A 15,520-nucleotide genomic window follows, 5' to 3' on the forward strand; every position below is an offset into this window, starting at 1 on the left:
CACCTCATTCAAATCTCCCTAATGAAAGATGCCCTTTGTTCAGCGCTGAAAACACAACAACAAACAAACAACAAAACTTGAAATAGCAAACAACCTGAACATTATTTAAAGCCTTCCGTAAGAAGTCGATTTTTAATATTCTCTGCTCGCTTTATCGTTGAACAACTTCATAAAAACCAAAAAGTGATTTTTTAACAAAAGATGAAAAACAAGACAGAAGACTTGACATGACATGACCGCAAGATAACTAATATCGACAAGATGATGAAAAAGTGCTAAATCTCGAACTCATCGGCCACGGAAAGCATTTATCTGATATTTACATCTTATCACGAAAAGTGAAACGGAACATTAAAACAAATCAATGAGGAACTTAAGATGTTTGACAAACTCATCTGCATCCTGGTATTGTTTCCTTGCGGCAAACGTTTGCGGCATACCTTTCCGCCGGGAACAAGGGAGTGTGGCGATACTGCAGAGATAACACGTCACCATTAAACGATGGTGATAGGTGACTGATAAGCTGTTAGGAGGTGGTATTGGCTGGGTTGTGGACTTGTGGTCGATACTGATTTTTGTTTCTTAACGCATTATAGAAGGACGCAAGACTAATAGTAAGTAAATTATATATTTAAATAGGATAATTTTAAGTTAAGCTGTCATGACCCGCCCGCTAGATAAGGGGCTATTGGCTTCACGCTAGCGACTCTCGCACGCGAGCACGCCAAGTTTAACGACGCTTTGCAAATGTTAGACATATCATTCTAACAAAAGGATTGCCGGGCATTGTAGACATGCGAGGAGATGGATTACTATACTCCTAAGCGGAAAACGAAATCGTAAAAACAATACACACACAGCTCCCACCGAAAAGAAAGAACTTTCACCATTCGAGTGAAGCAAGGATTTCAGTTCAAATGCTTGGTTGTGCACACCGTAGACATGCATTGCAGACCTAGAAATATGCGTGTTTTGGAAAGAAAATTAAAAAATACCGGCTCATAATATTATGAAAATGGAAGGAGTTTTGCAATACATGAATAGATCGAAAAGCAAACAAATAAGCCATCTGATACTTTTTCCCCACGGTCAACAACATATGTTTCTTTTTTTAAGAGTAAGATGTAAAACCATTTTCACCTTATCTGCGGAGTTCGTTTTTTCATCAAGCCTTGTGTTTGATAAATCTTCCTTGTCAGTGTAGGATTTGAGAGAGGAAAATTTCATGTCTGCGTCTTGCAAGTTGGGATAGAATGAGCGAAATAAAACCACGGCTTTTGATGCTTTCATATGAAGTTCAGCGTGCCCAAGATTCCAAATAGATCACGCGTATGGCTGCACGATTCTTGTTTGTCGGTAGCGAAGGATATTTATAAAACTTTACTCCAGCTTTCTTTTATATATTGAGCACTCGAGGAGGTTAAGACAGTCACAATCAGGTCTTGTGAGCAGCGATATTAGAACACGTACATTTAATTGACGTTTTTTATCAGTGCGGTTAGCTCTTGGTATCCTGTTTACAGCCTTGTCAATACAGCGAAGCAATATTATCAGATATGCCATGCAGCTTAAGTGAAGAAAATAGTATTAGCTTTAATAGTATTAATACTCAAGGCTGAATTCAATGCTTAAACTTAATATTATGGCAAAATCTAGAGCAAAAAAATCTTATGGAACCACTAGTTGTCGTCCATACAACCAAAACTTACCGGGTTTTTCAGCTTTGGAAATGAAGAACTGAAGTAATTTCGCAAATGCAGATAGACTGCAAAACAGTCGTATTTTTGCGAACGCAAGCAACGCGATAAATATTCAAACGAAAGGTCTGGAGCGAGTGTAGAAACGCCTTACGCCCTACGGGCGTGTGAGGCTCGCGCGCTTCACACGCGAGGATCACGCTTACGGCGCTTCGCGCCTTCCGAAAATGGAAGAAAACGACTGTTTTGCAGTCTAAAGTACAGATGATTTTTTTTGTTCTTAGACCGTTGGTTTCCTGAAAATCTACGCGTGCCGAATTTGCGCTTTCCGTTTGACAGAAATGACCGGCCAGACCGGGCATTAGGAAGGACTAAGTCTACAAAGCCTTCAAATTAACACACTTCGAGGATATATATATATTCCTCCAGAAGAATGCGAGGGACTAACATGCAAGCGTTCCATCAAATTGTTACATTTTGGTGTGCAGGGATGGCACAGTGGTGAGAGCACTCGCCTCCCACCAATGTGGCCCGGATTCGATTCCCAGACTCGGCGTCATATGTGGGTTGAGTTTGTTGGTTCTCTACTCTGCACCGAGAAGTTTTCTTCGGGTACTCCGGTTTCCCCTCTCCTCAAAAACCAACATTTGACTTGATTTACTTTCATTGTTAATTTCAGTTTACAGTGTCCCCAATTGGCGCTCCAGCGCTAGAACGACTAGACACTTAAATAAGTTCCTTTCCTTTTCTTTTCTTTTTCCAAACTGACGGGTCTGGCCGGCCAGTTCTGACAAAAGGAGGAAAGCGCCCTAAGGCCTTTATAGCCTATTTTATGGCCGACTATAGACCCCATCGTAGTCACTTTATGGTAAATGTAATTTTCGCGACCCCAACTTAGTCACTTTCTGTTTATGCATAAACGTTACATAAAGACATTTAATGGTAATTTCAAAACGGAATGTAATGCAGTGCGACTAATAAATATTAAATCAGCAGCGCTACACTTCTTTCTGTAACAACTTTTTTTTACCGTGAATCTTTCCATCCCACTAGCCAAAATTTTCTTACCCAAAAATTCCAACAATTTGCGACCTCATTCTAGTAACTCTGTCGGGAACTCTGTTGAAAATGTAATCCCATTACAGTCAATTCAGTCGTGAAAATGCGACCCCATCCAGCGGCACATTCCCATTAGCTCATTAATAGGAAGTGCTTCCCCCCCTCCCCCGGGGGCCCTAAGAGAGTCCTTCAAAACGACGAACTACCGCTAAAATCGTAAACTTCACTTTTAAAGTAGCTGAAGAGTCTGAATAGCTATCGTCACAGTAGAGATAAAAAGAGGACCATTGGCAGCTTTGATAGACTAAGAGGTCTTGTGCTGTCTGTCTCTTTTCAGTTGACGGTGTACTGAGATCGTGGACTGATCTTGTGTCGTGACTGTTCAAAATGCTCTCTTCGGCGTGGTCGTTTTCCATTATAACTCCCAAATTTTGGGAAGGCAATGCTTGCGGAGTATTTGCGTTAGAACTGGATGATGGTCGTCACTTCTCAGAATTAAGGGAACATCATAAAAAACAGATCGTTAGCGCAAAGGAAGCGATTTCAATGACTTAAATGTACTCGAAGCTTCCCTGCTAGCAGAGGTCTCTCACGGCGAGGCAAGAATTAGAAGAGGGAGAGACCTCTGCCAGCAGGGAAACTCGAAGCTGACGAAGGAAAACAAAATTCTAAAGTTTGGATAAGTTTAATATCATCCAATCAAACTGTAATGACTGCCTCTTTCGTTAAATATCCTTCGGAAATTTCGTTCTCTCAATCTGGCTAACACTGAATAATAACAAGAGGAAACGGAAACGCTGAAAACCTGGTGATTAAATTTCCGAATGAAAACTGTAATACGTTTAAATACTTCACGGTTGGATTCACTGCGTGAAACAACAGCGGTTGTCGACGCAAAATTCTCGTACACGATTGTTCTGTTGTTTTTCTTTTCCTGTGCGATTATTCAGATTATTAACACAGGAAGTCGCAAAGTGCTTGTTTTGTACTCGGTTCACACCTTGCAGGTCATACGTTTAGCAGAAAACCTTGTCAGCGACTGACTCAGTGAGGAGATAAAATTGCTTAACTGATCACCGAGGCTTCCAAATCAGCGACCCTTATTTTTCTGAAATGGAGACTCAATATATTTGCGAAGGTTTCGTGTTTAGCATCTGAGAATGAAAGACCGAGCAAAAACCAAAACGGATATAGCCTCAGAAATACAACAGCCACCTACTTGTATCTTTATAGAAACACGACGTTAAAGGGTGTGTCGAGTAAAATATCATCAAGACTCGAGCTTGTATCATCGCCTTAAATAGTAATGTTTGAGGGAGCTTTGTTAATACAATGTGGGACTGTTTTTCCCAAATGTTATAGTGGAATTGCCATGTCATCTGACAAGTGGCACCACTCGAATGGCGTGTTCAAATATTCACCGGCGTTTTGCCAACTTCTTCCTATCATTGTTCAACGGGCGGAGCTTGCGGTTCTGGGTATTATATTTTGTGCTGAGAAACTTTTTTTTTTTTTTTTCAAGCCTCTCTGTCTTTAGCAGTTTATTAAAATGTTTCATTTCTAAGCAAACATTTTTTGGTACTTCAAATTGTAGAGTTCAGTGATTGGACCTACGAAACGTCGAAGCTTGCCTTGCCTTGGGGTGATTTTTCAGTATTGCCGATTCAGGTCACTTGTTCATTGTCATAGTTTACGATTCTTCGGTCTTAACCATGAAGCCAATACATGTTCTTTACAGTATTTCATTTTTCCCTAAAAAGGCAAGTAATTTTTGTATGGAAGATAAACCGGCGTTGCTTTCGATAAAAATTTTCTCGTCATGAAACCTCAGTCTTAGCCCTAGTCCAAGGCAATTCTTGTTTGCCGAGACTTGATAATCTCAGTTAGAGAACGAAATTACCGCATGATTTGTCATCACAAATTTTGTTTAGGCCGCTACTACTGTAGCTACAGTAGGCTACATTACCAGCTGGTGTTCGTTACAGTTGCCATTACTCAGACAACGGGAAAAAAAAATAACTCGGAAGTGGCCAAACTGCAGAAACTGTGCTGTAGAACTACAATGGAGGTGTCTCACCTCCTAGTGTGAACCCTACTGAATTTTTCTGGCGGGCAAGAATCGAGTTATTTTTAATAGGCATTCAAGAAGGTCCAAACTTGTCAACACCAACGGAAATGTACTGTTAAATCACTGAATCAATATAAATAAGATGACAAGAATCGAGTTATTTCCGTCAGAACGATGTTTCGATCTTTAAATAAACCGAAGGAATTTACGAGTTGCTTTCATCTTAAACGTTTTTGTTGAGCGGCTCCGTCAAACAAACGACTGTTGTTGTCCCACTAGTTTCGCGAACGTTTACTTGAAAATCTTAATTTTGTACGAAAACGACTGAGTAGCAAGACATTACCATCTGTAATCATTGGAGCAGAAGCTGAACGTCATGCTTCTAATTTTGTTTGCGATTTGAGCCTGAAAACAATCTTAACAAGTTTTTAAAGTTGTGTGGTATACTAAGTATAATAAACAAAGCAAAAAATTAGCAAAATAAAGAAGTTCTTAACTGACTAGCACTCTCACGGCACATTGAAAATTTTCATACGGTGTATGAATTGATAACCGAGATTTAGTGAGCCATTCAGAGAACTTGGAACTTATGCATCTGACAATCTTCGGGATGAATTTTAACAATACCCTTTCAGCTTCTGAATTGAAAACATCTCAACCTTTGTCGCGCAATAAAGGTCACTATTTAGTCAAAACACAAACCCTCTGTTATTACTTTCAGAAGTTCTAAAATTAAAACTTAAAATTAGCTATGACCAGAAAGCGAAATTTCCAGGAATTTTTAAAACCATAAATTTTTTTCATTAACACAGCAATGCTTGGACGTCCCATAATAAGCTTAAAAAAGAATGGACGATTGACTGACGATTTAAGAGAGATTCCTGTAACATGCAAATAAATGCAAAATTACATATTTAGTTCTTACCTGTAATCTACAATCTTGCACAATCCGTACAAGTTGATTTGAACCGTAGCAAAGAAAGAAACATGACTGCAGAAGCTCTCGAGAGCTCAGGCGAAAATGATGCGAAGATTATCGAAACGTTGGCGGAACATGATTTCGTAACGAGTCACGGATTAAAATCACCGAACGTTGGTAACTGTAACGTATCCTCTGCAAAATGTTTGAAATAGTTTTCTTTAGAAAGGGTTGCCGTTATAACTTTGCGGTGAGGATGACAACATTTAATTGTCTGTAGGAACAAAGCAAGGATCAAGTTTGATGACTGTTTTGAATATGATGTGGGGGCATGAAGAATGACCTTGAAGGCACACCTGAACGCGGAATTCTGCTCACCGACGGCACGATATTGTTGCACTGGTAACAGAAGAATCGAGTATGTTGAACTTGAAGGGTTTGCTTCAAAATCGGCTCAACGAAGCTGCATGGTCATGGCCTCACAGCTTATTCAATTTAAGAGCGCCAATATTCATTCAGCCTTACTTTCGCGCTCTCTTACATTAAGGTAGAGTAGTTCTTTGATGATATTAGGTATTGCTGATAATGTTTTCTGCAACTAGTCTCAACAAAATTAAATATTTCGCGGTATTCCTAAACTCAACAAAAGCGCTGTTGCAAGCTAAGGAGAAACAGAGGTCGTCGTTCGAGCGATAAAAAATACATTTGTTAAAAGTACCAGCTGTTCATTGCTTGAGGGCAAAGACGAGGTTTGCTTTGGAGAAGCAGTATGTTTATAATTAAAATATTTAACAATAGTAGTGTTCGACAGATATTGTTCTTTGTTTGAAAACAATTTTGAGCATCAGCGAGAGTCTTGTTTGCTCGTTGAGGTCAATTTTGACTTAATTCAAGTTCGTTCGCCATGTTGTTTAATTTTTACAACCATTTGTTTACATCAAATAGCAAATTAAGGGTGCGTTGATTGACCCTATTCCGATTTAAGAATACGTGGAGTGATGATTTTAAACGGTATGTTTGGCGCTTTTGAAGCAACAAGGATAATAAATATATGTTTAAAATAGCATTTTAGCAAGCGTTTGATAATGTTAATGTGAATCTCCGTAAAACGAAGGATTTCTAACTTCTATTCCATGTATTCCTATTCCGGAATACGCCGGTCAGGTTCAGTCGAACGAGCCCCAAGTGCATGAAAACTTGCACTTAAAATGTTGCTTTGAGTTGCTAGAGTAAAATATTGGGAAACCTGTCACAGTGCTCTTTTCTTTCTTAGCAGGGGTCCGCAAACACAAAGTTTGATGGAACGCTGGGCTGGTGCTGAAGATTTTCCCATCGCCAATAAACTTTACAAAAATTTAGACCCCTTGTACAATTTCAACCCTGCAGCTTTGGAGCCGTGTTTATAACCGTTTAATAAACATCACAGCGCCGCTTAAGAAACCAAGTGTACTCTTGAGAGTGTCTTCAAAGAATAACCCATGCATTCAACTTTATGCGCTTGTTATCAAATGGCCGAGGTCAAAAGAGAGGGTCTTTGACTAAGCTTAAAATGAATGAAATCAGAAGTGTTATGGGCTCATCGCACTCTTGGGGGTTGGAAAAATACCTTCGTCGGGATCTCTGATAATGTCGAGCCTCCAGCGTAGGCAATGTAGTTAAACTGACAAATTTTCAGTAGTGAGATGTCCCGCAGATTGAAGTGCAGGGACAAGCCTTAACAACCACAATTTCACATTATGCGGGTTTTCGACGGGTTTTAAGGGTCTTAATCTTCGGCTTCCGTTAAAGGAATTGCAAAACTACAGCTGAAACTACCGAGGCGTGTCATGTGTCGCCATGGTGCTCTGAGGTGTTCCAGGTATACAATGAACGTTCTAACCCTTTTTCAGCAATTTTTTCCACCCGCGGAGGTCATGGGTTAGGAGCCATCTGAATTTTTCAGGTGCTGTAAGAGACAATTGCCTAAATTGTCCAGATACGTGCGAGGCCCATTTTTCTCTTACGCTTAATGCTGTTATCGATGCTTTGAATCTTTCCTGCTTCCAAAGAAACTGCCCTCGGTCACCGTGGCAACACTAGGGCCGGTGGTAAATTGTTTGCAAGCATGTTGGTAGTCTGAATGAGTTGAAAACAAAAATGGCCATTTTACGGTACAGGGTCGTACAACATTGGAGCGGAAAGGAAAATTAAAACCCTGGTTGTAAAGGGAAATGACCTTGAACTCTTCATAACTTTGTTTGCGTTTTCGAACACTTCGTCACTAAACAAAACCAAGGGCTTTTGAAGTGCAAGATAATATCGGCTGCTTTAGTCAAGACGATACGCTGTTTAGAATTTTCAAGAAAAAAGTGGTATTCCGTGACGCTTTCTTTCAAATATAATTGTTTCTTAGAATGAAAAGGCGGAGTCTTTAAGAAAGCAAATGCGGAGCCACTTGAATCTGTTTAATGAAACCCTAAGGCAACGATAGTCAACAATAAATTAATCCAAAATCTTACGAAAAGCTTTTTTAAATTCATGACTTGCGAAAACGACTCCGTTCGCAATCACGAGAATAGAACTTAAACGTCATTAAAAAAAATACTGTTTCGCATTGCCATCAGCCCTTTGTTGATTTAAGCCATCGGAATGAACAAAGCGATGGAAAACCAAAATATTGTTTCAGTTGAAAAGAAAAGTTATCCACTTTACTAAATATCCCATGATCTTTGTCAAATTGAACAATCCTGAAGATTACAACCCAAGCGTATCGTATCTTCGTACTAAACAAAATTTCCGGCACTACAGCGGTCATCTTTTGTTAGTTCAAGACCCACCCTGCTGCCCGACTCTTTATTGATTGACACCTTCCCACGTTTTTCGAGCATGCTCACAAGTAACTTACGTCTGACTGAGGCCAGGAAATTGTTCATAGCAAAATTAAAGCGGGCAGTCTGATTTGGATCCAGAAGAGAGCGGTTTGAATTTCTTTCTATCATTTGGTTATAAGTGGGAAGAGAACTAAATACTTGATAATGGAAGTTAAGTGTCTGCATTAAGTCAGGCATTCCTGATAACCTCTGATAACCGAGGTTCGAAATGGGTGTTAACTGTCTTTAGTGCTATGATCTCACTTGAATCCAAAAATTCGTATTGGACATTGCTATTTTCAAGATAAGTGGAATGAGTAGAATTTCTGCCATATTACCATTCAATTTACCGCCGCATTTTTCTTAGTCTGGCGGGAGCCGAACGCCGCGAGAGTCATTCATTAGCCACTGAAGTCGTGAATGCGAGCTGTGAAGCCTCAACCATGAACATAGTTCCCGCTAGATAAGAAGATTCGAAAAAAGCTTGAAAAAAAGGATTCGGCAATCGTGGTGCCATTTATTATCATTAAGAGTCTATATGCCGACATCAAAAATGAATAGTGTGCATACCAGCCCCCTGCAGTCCACAAGTGGATGTTGTTTTGTGATACACATTTCAGTCCGAAATCAATCCCCGGAATGCTCATTAAACGTTTTTCCCTTCTTGTACTTCCGTTCTTAAGATCGTTTTGGTGTTTTTAATCGATTAAAATACTTGGTCAGTATCGTTGAAATTTAAAAAATTTTGTCCTGCACGGTCCGGAAATTCGTGATGATCCGGTCCCTGTAGCAGTAACGTATGAGAGAGGTAATGAGAGAGGTAAAGGCCCGCACGGGGAATGCAACAGGCAGCGCTGAATCTATTTCAAGTGGGTTAGGCGGGAAATAAAACGATGGAAATTGAAATGAAAAGACCATTCTTTTACAATTGAAGACGCTGTGTCCTGGGTCAGCAGGGGGTTAAAAAGCTTGTAAAGGTAGAAAGTAAATATGCAAAAGACAAAAGTTTTTCTACTTGGGCCCTCAGAATTACTAGCATCAAACATGATCAAAACTAATTATTACTGGCTACGTTCACCGCGGAAACACCTGAAATTTTGTTATAAAGAGTGTTTTACTTTTGCCTGTCTCATCTCTAAACTAAACAGATTAAAAGAAACTCTAACAGCATCATTTCCAACATTACGCAGACAGAGGCGAGACAACAGACTTTACAACTAAGATGCTGAGGTAATATCGACAGTTGTGCTAATCGATATATTGCCACACAATCCTTTTGTCAATTTCTCATTCCTTAAGCCTCACTTACACTAGCAAGTTTTCCTTGACAAGTTTTTCCTTGACAAGTTTTCCTTGTGTAAATGAAAATTATGACAAGTTTTCCTTGACAAGTGCACTTGACAAGTAATATCCTTGTCACATTTTCCTTGTTGTCCGTCTACTAGAGAAATTTTCTGACTTGACAATTTTTCCTTGTCAAGGAAAAGCTAGCACGCCAGATTTTCCTTGACAAGGAAAGTTTGTCCACTATTCCCCATCTACACGAGCAATTTTTCCTTGTCAAGGCAAACTCGTCAAGGAAAAATTGCTCGTGTAAATGGGGCTTTATCAATAAAAGTAAACGAAAATATTGAAACAATAATTACTATATATTCGCAGTGTTTCCTTGCTTACGTCTCTGAAGCTTCAGTGTCCATCTAAATCGAACGGGCGATTTGCTGATCTGGGCCCGGTTGTTCGAAAACCGAGTAACTTAATCCAGGATTAGCGTTAACTCTTGTTTCATGTTTTCAACTTTTTGGTGAAAGTTTAGATTGCTTATTTTTGTTTCACAAGATTGGCTTCTTCTATTATAAAGTTTTGCCGAATACCAGCGTTGAACAGCATTTTGGGAGTAGAGAAAGAGTTTTAAGAAATAAACGCCTTGGTCAGCCCTTGGTTAATTAAATCTGGGGTTAGCGTTAATCGCCTTCTGAACAAACGGGCCCTGATTTATATGAGACAGCATGAACTGGCCTATGATCGACACTGATACAGGAACGAAGGATAAATAAACGGCTTGGCAATGATTTATTTTGTCTCGCCTAGGCAATGAGGGTGTGATAGATAAAAGACGGTGACTCCACGCCGTGCAGCGAGCCGCGCACGCGACTGCGAATATTTTAATCTGGCTGCAAACGGCATCGCAGATACGTAACCAGGTGGGTTGTACTGCACGCTCCGAATGCATTTGTTGTAAATTTATATTCCGAAATTTCATGTTTGTTTTCATACATTATGCTGACTATTAAATAACAGAACAGTTTGAGGCCACTACTTTGTTGAGATAAACTTGGTCAGTTGTATATGGATTGGGAACAGCGTGAAAAAAAAAACTGCTCTAGGGACTGTTGTACATTGTACTCATTCGCTTCAGTAACTTTTCATCGAAGAACTAGCAGAAAAACACATGCAATTGCGCCGGCAATGTTCACTGTTTTTCGGCGTTTCGTACTTTCAATCTTTTGAGTTTAGGAGTGTTACATTGCTGACTAAGTTTTTGTCAGCAGACTTTTCGCAGGTTTGAATTGAATCTCTCGTTCAGCATTCTATTAAGATATTATTATGATACCATTCACCTTCAATGTAGAATTTGGACTTCCGTCATGTCTTGGACTTGAAAAGTGTTCGTCTGAGCGATACTCCATGCCTTAATGTTGCCTGAACTCTAGAATCAGCAGACGAATAAAGTAGGTAGAATGAATCAGTAATTGTTTTTAAACAACTGTGCCTTGAATCCGCCTTTCTATAAATCTGCTGGCCTAGCTTATGTAAAATTCAAGGTGGCAACGCCTTTTATACTATTGTTTGGTAGGATGACTGACGGCCCACGTTTCAATTGATTTTCTTTTGAATCAAACCGACCTCAGTAAAATCTAGACATCCCAAGATTGTCACGTTGAAGTCTCGTGAGCAACAATTCAGAAGGCCTATATATTCGCTGGAGTGGCACATTTTATGCGGTTAGCTGTGGTATATTGTTTACTTCAAGATAAGAAAGAAACAATATCGTCACATACACCAACCAACTTATAAACGATTCTAATAGTATTACAATTCAAGTTTGAAGTTCAAATTCTTTCTAATATCATGACATTACTTCTTTGGAGTTCTAAACTGACTATTTTGATTAAACGATTCAGGACGAAAAATGAGGCTTTACGGTGGTGGCCCGGGATAACAGAGTTTTTACATACTTTGACTAACAAAATGCCGACAACTTTTTGTATCTCAAGAGTATGTGTTGGTATTCTTAAAATATACGCGCATATTTTTAAAATTTTGTCCTTTTTTAGCCTGATTGTCCATCATATAGTGAGCGGTGAAAACCGCTCATTTAGAGAGGTTGTCGGGAAAGCTAGGAACGGAGGGGAGAGGAACCGCTTGACACGAAGCCCGCCGGCGTAGCTTTTACTCATCATATGTGCAAGTATTAAGGGAGAACAGCGGAGAGGCTTTCCAAAAGTTGAAAAACGCTAACAGAGAGGTGACCAGAAAAGCGGGGCTGGGAAATGATTAGCATGGATGCCAGTGAAGCTTTTGCGCATGGTGTTCAAGTACTGACTGCGAAAAGCTTAGGGCCTTTTCAAACGTACATCATTAAATTGGAAAATGAGTTCTTGAGGAGTGCATTATACAAGGCAGGCTGGACTGACAAATTTGTGAAGTTTGTGTAAAATTAATGAACACCTAGACGGAATTTGATGAGCTTTGTCACACGGTCTGATAAGCTACATGGGGATTAGGAAAACACACGAGCCGAGTATCGCGGAATTGAAGGTTTTGTACTTATTCGAATCTAATTGCTGTTTTGAACAGTCAGACTCTGAAATGCGGGTATGACATAATTTTTTGAAGAATTAATAACCCCCTGAAGAAAGTTATCAACTCGAGCGCTCGCAGAGAGGTCTGCAAAAAAACAAAAAAAAAAAAAAAGAAAAGAAAGAAAAAAAAAAAAACAGATTTCTGAACGGGACTCAACGGGTCGTATGACTAAGCCGCACACATCAGGACATGATCTTGCACTTCAAGTGGATCGTTACGAGTTAGTTTACAATCTCGTAAGAGACGAGGTTATTTTTTTGAAAAGAATTTTCGTCGAAGAGGGACCTTGGGACGGTTACAATCAAGGCCCAAATCTTAACATTACTTGGTACATCACCCTGTACTTGCGAGCAAATCTAAATGAACAGCAAATTATTTGATACATCAAGTAAGCAGTGTACTGGCCTTTAGCGGTTTTGTAGTTTTTATGTTGATACTGCAAATGACTTATCGATGTCATATCTGTTCACAATTTTGTATCGTCGGACAAGGCAACCTTAAACATAGTCTGTAGCTGGCATCAGTTTCGAGTTAACTGACGAGCAGACTCTTCAAGACTTCCTCAATTGCCCAATAACAAATATCGTTTTCCCACACAATTAGCTTTGCAATAGGAAATTGCGGCAGCGAATGCTTTTCTGCACATACAAACTCTGGGCAGATCACGTCATAGTATCTTTAACTGGATCCAAAACGATTAGCCATTGACAGCGGTTTGGACGACAGGCAACAAATTGGAGGCTGGCTTGCGCGCTTCTTAATAACAAGAGGAATTCAGACGACGAAGAACCAAGAAGAGTACATCGGTAATGATTGCGATAAGTCACTTACCTCAATCTTCTACCTGGCGGGAGGAAATTACAAAGACAGCGAGTGTGCATCAAATATAAACAAGCCTGAGCTTACTTCACCGCCTAAAATAGTGTACCGCCAATTCACACAAAGAGAGCTTTGTCAAAAGATGATGTGGAAGTTGTTTTCGCCAGTCATTTACTTATGGTCCCTTGGATAAGAAAATGAACTTGTCAGTCATGTTATCTGACATACAGACCCACGGAAAAAAAGAGCAATCGTCGTATTTTCCGGATCGTTGGGAACTTTTAGCGCATTGTAGTCAGATTAACCTTCTGGCGGAAGTTGTGGTCTGTTGTGATCTAAATCTTGATTGCGTATCAGATATTATGCCGACAAACTCTTTAATCCTCTCTCAATTTTTTCTGCCCCCGCTGTACAAATGTTTTTAAAGTACAGATAATCTCTTTTTGAAAATTTTCGCTCAGTTTGAATCATTCCCATTTAATAGATATCCGATCATGTTCTTTGATGACTGGAATAAGAAATTTGTAGGGATATGTCAAAGCATATTTCGCCTGGTCCAAAGATAATTAATGACCGTCTAATTGTTAGTTTTAATGTTGGATTGTCGAACAGGTTATATAGTTACCATTGGTTTAAAGTTTAAAACTCTGTCTGCGGTTGTCTTGACGTCTCAAAAAATGTCTCTAAGTGATGTAATTTTAACCAAAAAGGCGCGTGATTTGACAGATAAAAATGCGTGCTTCATTAACTGTTTCATTTTGTACAAAAGTTCTGAAAGACAGCTGACAAAAACATGTTTTAGCCTTTTTTTGTTTTTAATTTATCATGTCGCGACATCGCGTCGTTCTTCTATTGTTCTTTTGCCGCATTCTCGTTTTTATGTTTAAATGTAAGAGCTCTTTGTCTTTTAAACTTGTTCCTGTGTCGAAATATTGACGTTTACTTAACCCTTTGAAGTATGAACTTTGCTGTCCGTGGAAAGAAAAAGCAATGGGGACCCTCATTTTTCATGACAATTTGGCATACACTGTAGTTAAAACTTACTTAATTTGACCTCATGCTAAATAAGATGCGATATTGAAATAACCTTAAGCTTCGCAGAAGAGGTCTCTATCAGCTTTGTTTGTTCAGGTTGGCTCCGAGCCATGGTCAAAAAAAAATCCCAACTTGACCCAACTTTCCACCCACAAAAAAAAACCTAAAGCTGAAAAAACTGCTGCCGCGAAAGTTATTTTCAAGCGAAAGCTATAAATGGTGTTCGATGCTGGAGTAAAAATACTAATAGATCGTTCAATCAATATAAACTGACCCGAAATCGAGTTATCAGCGACAATCAGGCGCCCATTGTGATCATGCTTTCTTTAAATAAATTGAAGCAATTTTCCATTCAAAGCGGCTATTGTTTGCAATCGAATGTTTATCCAAAACAGGACCGCCTGATGTTGGCTTATTTCACTTATCCATAAAACAATCAGATGTAAGATGTTTGTGGGCGCGCATCATTTAACATCGATTTGGGTGAGAAAGGAGGTCGAATTTCTCTTTAATGTCCAGCAAGAGGTCATGGTCAGCTGGTTCAAATATCTGTTCCCAACACGAAGGAACAAGTTGGATAGTGTCTGATTGGAGTTTTGATCCTCGAGTGAAGTGTTTGTTCTTTAAATCATCCAATACCTAAATGCAGACTGTATGTTGAAGTTTTGGATACAAAGTGCTTACTTGGATGCACTCTGGGAGAGACGAAAATCAAGATATTCAGCTAATGAGACTGATATTATTCTCAACATTTTTTCATCGCAATGGAAAACAATTTGGTAAATAACGAAAAAATTCCGTCGGTCGTGTATGTCTTTACTCATCACTGTTGATCTTACCGTTGCATAAAAAATAGCTTAGAACCAGTGGCTAGCTTTGCAGCTAAGCGCTGTCAATTTGAACCAATAAAAATGAACCATAAAATCTTTTAAATCAGACCAAGGCCATGAATTTCTTGTAACAGTAAAAAAAAAACCCTGCTTTTAACTATAAAAGCCAACTCTACCTTTTTTTAAACACCTTTGATCGTTTAACCGTTAATGCTGTTGCAATATTTAAAAAAACTGAGAACTGTTTATGCGCCTGAATAACAATTGAAATTGGATTAGAAGGGCATCCAGTTGGCTTTCGTTCCTTTCATTCTATAAAATAATCAAATTCTTATCAAAATGATCAATGATAAACTCAGCTAGTCTAAGGCTATCCACGG

This window comes from Montipora capricornis, chromosome 6 (genome assembly GCF_036669925.1).
Source record: "Montipora capricornis isolate CH-2021 chromosome 6, ASM3666992v2, whole genome shotgun sequence".
NCBI lineage: Eukaryota > Metazoa > Cnidaria > Anthozoa > Scleractinia > Acroporidae > Montipora > Montipora capricornis.